This window comes from Gossypium hirsutum, chromosome D05 (assembly GCF_007990345.1).
Source record: "Gossypium hirsutum isolate 1008001.06 chromosome D05, Gossypium_hirsutum_v2.1, whole genome shotgun sequence".
NCBI lineage: Eukaryota > Viridiplantae > Streptophyta > Magnoliopsida > Malvales > Malvaceae > Gossypium > Gossypium hirsutum.
In genome coordinates this window covers 34,496,283-34,502,565 of record NC_053441.1, presented here as the reverse complement: position 1 = coordinate 34,502,565, position 6,283 = coordinate 34,496,283, and the positions used below count along the sequence as shown (strand labels likewise).

Sequence of the window (6,283 nt, the reverse complement as noted above, 5' to 3'; positions counted from 1 at the left end):
AACATACTGGCTATGGGCTCGATCATCCTTAGAGCATAAGCCTTCACTTATTTCAAAGAACATGAGTTGCATACGAACGGTCAGTGACTAACTTAGGATTTAGGTAAATCACACCATGAACGTCATAAGTGAATAAACTCACAAACGGATTTAGAATTAATTTTTCTTGGGTTCAGTCCAATATATCATTCTACTAATGAATACATCTATGTCTCTACTCGTGGAGTCAACTACTCCGATAGCCAAGACTAGCCATCTCCCCAATTGGAATTGTAGACAACATAATAATCCTTCTCAATATTTGAACCAAATGTTTACTTCGATTCTTTTACGAGATTACAAACTCATTTAGATTATCTACTAAAGTAAGTTGTCTTTCTTGTAATGTAAACGTTCTTGTAATGTAAACGTTCTTTACAATGCCACTTATCTTCAGTTTGAACTTTAGACAATCAATGAGCTAATATTTTCTTGTCACAATTTCGTTATACATGCAAAATATATAAGACATAAATACAAAAGACGTAATAGTGAAATGTAATATTAACTTTATTTATTAATTGTTCAAATAAATTGAAAATAGTTACATGTTTACTACAATATGGTGCAGATCTTCGATGTCTTTGGGTGTCGATGGAATCGTTTGCCTAAACTTGAACTTCCGCAACACTCTTTCCAACTCGTGCATCTCCACCGTAACATACACTACCAATGGCACCTTCACGTACCATATATTAGGATTCACCAAGAATTTAGACGAGATGCATTCTTGAATTCTCGGATCGGAGTATAGCATCCATTCAAACTATATTAAAACAATAAAAATTTTAGTTATATATACCATTTATTTTTTAATCAACTATGTCACTATTATATAATTCAAATTTAAAAAATACATACCTCTGATTCCGATCATTGGTCTAACAGATGCCGTATATCTCGAATCTCATCTGGTAGTCTCATGTAACTCGGCCTATAGTTCCACCTATTGAAATAATATGTTAACACAATAATTTAAAATTTTTAAAAAAATTATTATGGTAAATGTATTATATAATGAATTTTACCTTGTTAAGAGTGGGAATATATAAGGGTGGTCTGCTCGAGGACTTAAAAATGACAGTTGGTACCATGACCATGGTTGCAGTAGTATGCAACTACCAATTTTAAATTTTTGTGGTTCCATCGCCCAACACATCTCCTGGTATAACATCGCCAACATGGTTGACCCCTAACTGAGTCCGTCCTCTTCTCTAAAGTTGACGAGTTTTAGCAACCACCTTAAATGGACAAGATTTCATGACTTATCGACCATTAGGAGACTCTCCATGATTATAAGAATGTATGCCCAAACATGTTGTTCTCTTTCGACTTCTATCAAATCTGCATCGAGCCTACCAAAATTTATTCTTAATGAATTCATATCTATCTAGGCTCTATAAATCATTTGTGGAGCCTTCCCCAAAAGTTACTTGCTTACGTCTCTCCAATCGGCTCCAACAACTGACCCATTCACTACCAGCCCATCTATCGATAACACGAGCTATAAGCGTACATCCTCGAGAGTGATAGTACACTCACCGCATGAAAGATGGAATGTGTGTGTCTCGGGTCTCTATCTTTCCACCGATGCGCTTACAAGTGTGGAGTCCAATTTACACCCCTTACCCATAAAAGCCTCATGCAAAAATCTCGCATCTCTCATCTAAGGTTCGATTAAAGGTGATGGAGGAGTTGGTAGATTATGAATATACGTCTCCAAAATCCGATATTCTAGTTATATGAAAAAAAATACAAAATATTAAATTTCAATATAACAAGAAAATATTTAAATTAAATTAGATTAAATATAAAAAATATTCTTACCATTTGCAATTGATTGACCGAAATGTACTTGTCAACCAAATGGATTAGAGATTTTTTCATTACTAATTTCGAAAAACAGGAAATAAATTGTAATAGAAAAAGTAATTTAAGAAAATCTTAATTCAATTTTAATAAAAAATAGTTAAGAGAAATTAAGAGAGAAATTTGAGAGAGATTTGAGAATGTGAGAGAGAGATAGTTGAGATTGAATTGAAAAAAATAAGAAAATTGTATGGGTTTATATAGAAAAGAGAAATGAGTCATTAAAGGGGGAGTAGCCGTTGGGAGAGGTGACCGTTGGGGAAAACGCTTCCAACTGGAAGCATTTTCATGCAAATCAACTGAAAACGTTTCCCGCTGAAAGCGTTTTCATTGTTTTGGCCTATTACCATAACTTTAAAAAAAACGATCTAATCTAATAATTTTTTTAAAAAAATTGGGTATTCTTCAAAATTTTAGTAAAAATTTTTTTGGCATAAATTGGATAACTTTTGGTACTCATTTTTTCAAAGATCCCCTACTCTCCATTTTTGCATCCAGTTTAGGCCTAAAACAAGATCGCGCCGTTGACTCAAGAAACATGGAGTCTTCCTTATTTAGCTTATAGTATTTGGTTTTTAGAGTCTAATTCTAAAGATGAACTAAGAAGAAGGAGAATGTAGGGCAAAGAAGAGGATGTTAGATTGAGAGCCAACAAGTTTTTAGAGAGGCAACCTATTGAGACTGCAGCTCAGACCCAAGATGATAGAAAAGCCTACACCAAAACAGTAGCAACGGCATTTTAGGATCCTCACGAGTTGACCTCTTGGTCTTTTCACAGTGTGGGGATTGCTGAGTTCATGGCTACTTTCCTTCTCTTGTTTATCTCCATTTTGACTATTTTGGGAATTTTTTAGAAAACAAATAGGTGTTCAACTGTGGGGTTTGAAGGCATCGCTTGGGCTTTTGGTGGCACCATCTTCGTTCTTGTTTACAACAGTTCTGGAATTTTAGTTAACCACTTATCTCTTTATGTCAGTCTTTCTTTCCTTTGTTTGATGCAGTACGGTGACGGTGGTGGATAGGCGATCACATCAACCTGGCGGTGACATTTAGGTTGTTCTTGGCAAGGAAACTAACCATGACAACTGTAGTTTTCTACATGGTGATGCAATACTTGGGAGCCGTATGCAGTCCTGGTGCGGTTAAAAGGATTCATGGGGAACACATTCGATTTATATGGTGGTGAAGTCAACTTTGTTTCTCCTAGTTACACCAAAGGAGATGGGCTTGGTTTTAAAATTATGGGCACCTTTATTCTGGTTTACACTGTCTTGTCAGCCACAGATGGCAAGCGCAGTGCCAGGGACTCCCACGTCCCTGTAAGCAATGAATGAGATGAGTGGTTAATGCTAAATTTATAGGATTGTGTAAAGGAGTGTGAGTTTAATTAAATTTGTGTTAGTGATGCTAGATTTTGGCACCCTTGTCAATTAGGTTCGCGGTGCTCTTGGTAAACTTACCCACCATTCCAATTATTGCAACAAGTATTAACCCTGCTTGTAGTCTTGTTACAACATTGTTGTACAACATGGAGTATGCTTGAAAAGACCAAGTAAAGCCCAGCCCCCCTCACAACTTTCTAACTGCTTTTAACTTTATTAGTATTTTTGTTGCCCTCTCAGAAAAGTACTAATAGATAGAAACTAACTATGTTTTGGTTTGGTTGCAGTGGATTTTCTGGGCAAATCCATTTATTGGTGCAGCACTGGCAACTCTATACCATATGCTTGTGATCAGACCCATTCCTTTTAAATCGACTGTCAAGATTATGATATAAAGGAAAGAAAATTCAAATTTTCTTTCATAATATGCTTGAATGGGAGGGAGCCATTTAAGCTTAAACATGGAGTGTTGGTGCTGATGGTCAATGCACCCATTTTAGAGTATTTATATATGTGATTCAAAATGTTATTTTCATTGACAGGCTACCCATAATCTATGAAAGTTTATATTTATTACTGAGCTATAAAATTGGTGAAAAACCCTACCTTTTTTGGAGATTTGAAACACAAATCTGGTTTCTAAATTGAAAATTATTAGGAGAAACTATAACACTCCATACCCGGCCTAGACGACAAGGCCAAGACTGGAGAGCTACATAGAATACCAAAACATAACTCCCAAAACTTAGTTTTTAAAGTCATCCAGAAGTTAAAGAAATTTAACAACATAAAGTTGAATCTGAGGTTCACAATCTTAGTAAGTCAAATTTCTCTAATATACTGAAAATAAACTACTAACATGGATAATAACAAAAACTAATAAATAATATGACCGAGCTCCCAATCCACCGACCTAATCAAGCCTGTGTATTACTTGTAATTCAATCAATAAACAAAATGAATTAACAATGTAATAATGAAATAATTACATATTCAGTAGAGTTGTGAGTAAACCAATAAGGTTCCAAGTTTAGATTCTGAATCAGACTCAGAAAGCAATTCGTTCAATTAACAAACTAGAACAGATCAGACAGACCAGACAGATAATGAGTCAAATCATTGCCAGATACATAACAGATTAGAATAGATGCAATTATCCTACCCTCATCCGCTACACACCATCTCCGACCAACCTAACACACCAAAATGAGTAATTAATACCCATCTAGCCCTACACACCACATAGTGTCGGTATGACATGTTTCAGTAATTGCAGGCTAGCTGCTAGATCAGATTACAAATACCAATGATTTAATCACTAATTCATAACAGAGCAATTCCTTCTTTATACAAATTCCCACCCCAATACAGATGCAGACCTCAGATTACAATATATAAGGAGATTTATATGATCATTTAGATATAGTTTATACTTACACAGAATATAACATCTTATTAATGGTTGTCACACTCAACACGCATACAGATATTCCATACTGAGTTTCAAATCACAGAATGTCAAATTATATAGTCTAATTCAATTCATGCGTACCATACGGAAGGCCTACATTCGTTTCAAATGATACCCAAGACCCGAGGAAAAATTTCAAATATTGATCCACACGCCTGTGTGGTTTCGCACAGCCTAGATAGTTGGCTCGTGTGGTCCTAATTCGCAAACAGTGAGTTATATGGCCTAGGCCCACGGTTGTGTCCTTAGCACGTGTAAACTCTGCACTAAACATTACCATACATGGTCGGACACACGCTTGTGTCCCTAGCCCTTGTGTCTCTAATTCGTGAATAGTGAGTTACACAGCCTAGCACAAGACTTTTTGGCTCATACGACCTACCACATGGCCTGGTACATGGCCGTGTGGGGTCGATAGCCATATTTCCTGACGACTGAATTTTGCAATAGGTTGAGTTTTCAGAACATTCCTAAAGTAGTTTGAAGTAGAAACAACTTAGAAGACTCCCAATGCCTAAAACAACCATCCAATATGCTTGTAAAATGACTATTCAATATATTGGTTGCTATAAAGCTGACCCATTTTCTATCTCTCTTATCCACCACCTATTGATAACATTTTGTACCTTTTTCTTTTTAATTTTTTAAGTGGGCTCTATAGAACTAATAACTAAAAAATGACAAAATGAAAGAACATATAACTCACAGGAAGAATAAGACTGCAAAGGGATGATGATATTATTCAATGAAATGACTACATATTTATAAGCTTAGCAAATACCTATTTATAGGCAAAACAGATCCAATAAAAATTTGGTAACAACCAAACAACTAAATAACCAAAAATAGCTAATAAATAAACAAAGAAAATATGGAGATAAACTTGGTCAACAAATGACCACGTGTTGGTGTTTTGGTGTTGATATCTTTAATACTCCCCCTTAACATCAGCTTCTTCTTTGTTTGCCCCGCCAAGCTGATGATAGAAGCTTTCAAACTTGTTGCCACTCAAGCCTTTTGTAAACAAATCTGCAGCTTGATTTTCCGTTCTAACATGCTTCAACTCAATCTCCTCTTGCAAGACTTTCTCTCGGATAAAGTGCTAATGCACCTCCACATGCTTAGTTCTTGCATGAAAAACTGGATTCTATGCCAAACGTATTGCTGAAAAATTATTGCAATACAGAGAAATTGGATACGTTACTAATTGATGCAAGTCCTCTAACAGTTGCATAAGCCAACTGCTCTCTTAAGCTGCCATCGTTGCTACTCGGTACTCCACTTCGGTGGTTGGCAAATACACTGTTGGTTGTCTTTTGCTATACCAAAAAATTACCCCCGACCCAAGCATGAAAACATACTCGATAGTTGAGCGTCGAGTATCATGGTCAATTGCATAGTCAGCATCACAATAGCCAACTAGTTTACAACCTCCAACCTTTTTGTACATAAGACCATAGCCAAGTCTATTCTTCACATATCTCAGAATTCGACGAACTGCTTCCAAATGAGGGTTCTTCGA

General features: G+C 35.9%; 1 long non-coding RNA gene across 1 annotated transcript; it reads right to left on the bottom strand.

Annotated features, from left to right (window-relative positions):
• Positions 1-614: 614 nt before the first annotated feature.
• On the bottom strand, positions 615-1,466 carry LOC121217368 (uncharacterized). Its single transcript, XR_005913462.1, has 3 exons — positions 1,068-1,466; positions 901-985; positions 615-805 (listed from the first exon to the last, which is right to left on the bottom strand). It is a non-coding gene; the product is annotated as an uncharacterized lncRNA (long non-coding RNA).
• Positions 1,467-6,283: the final 4,817 nt, after the last annotated feature.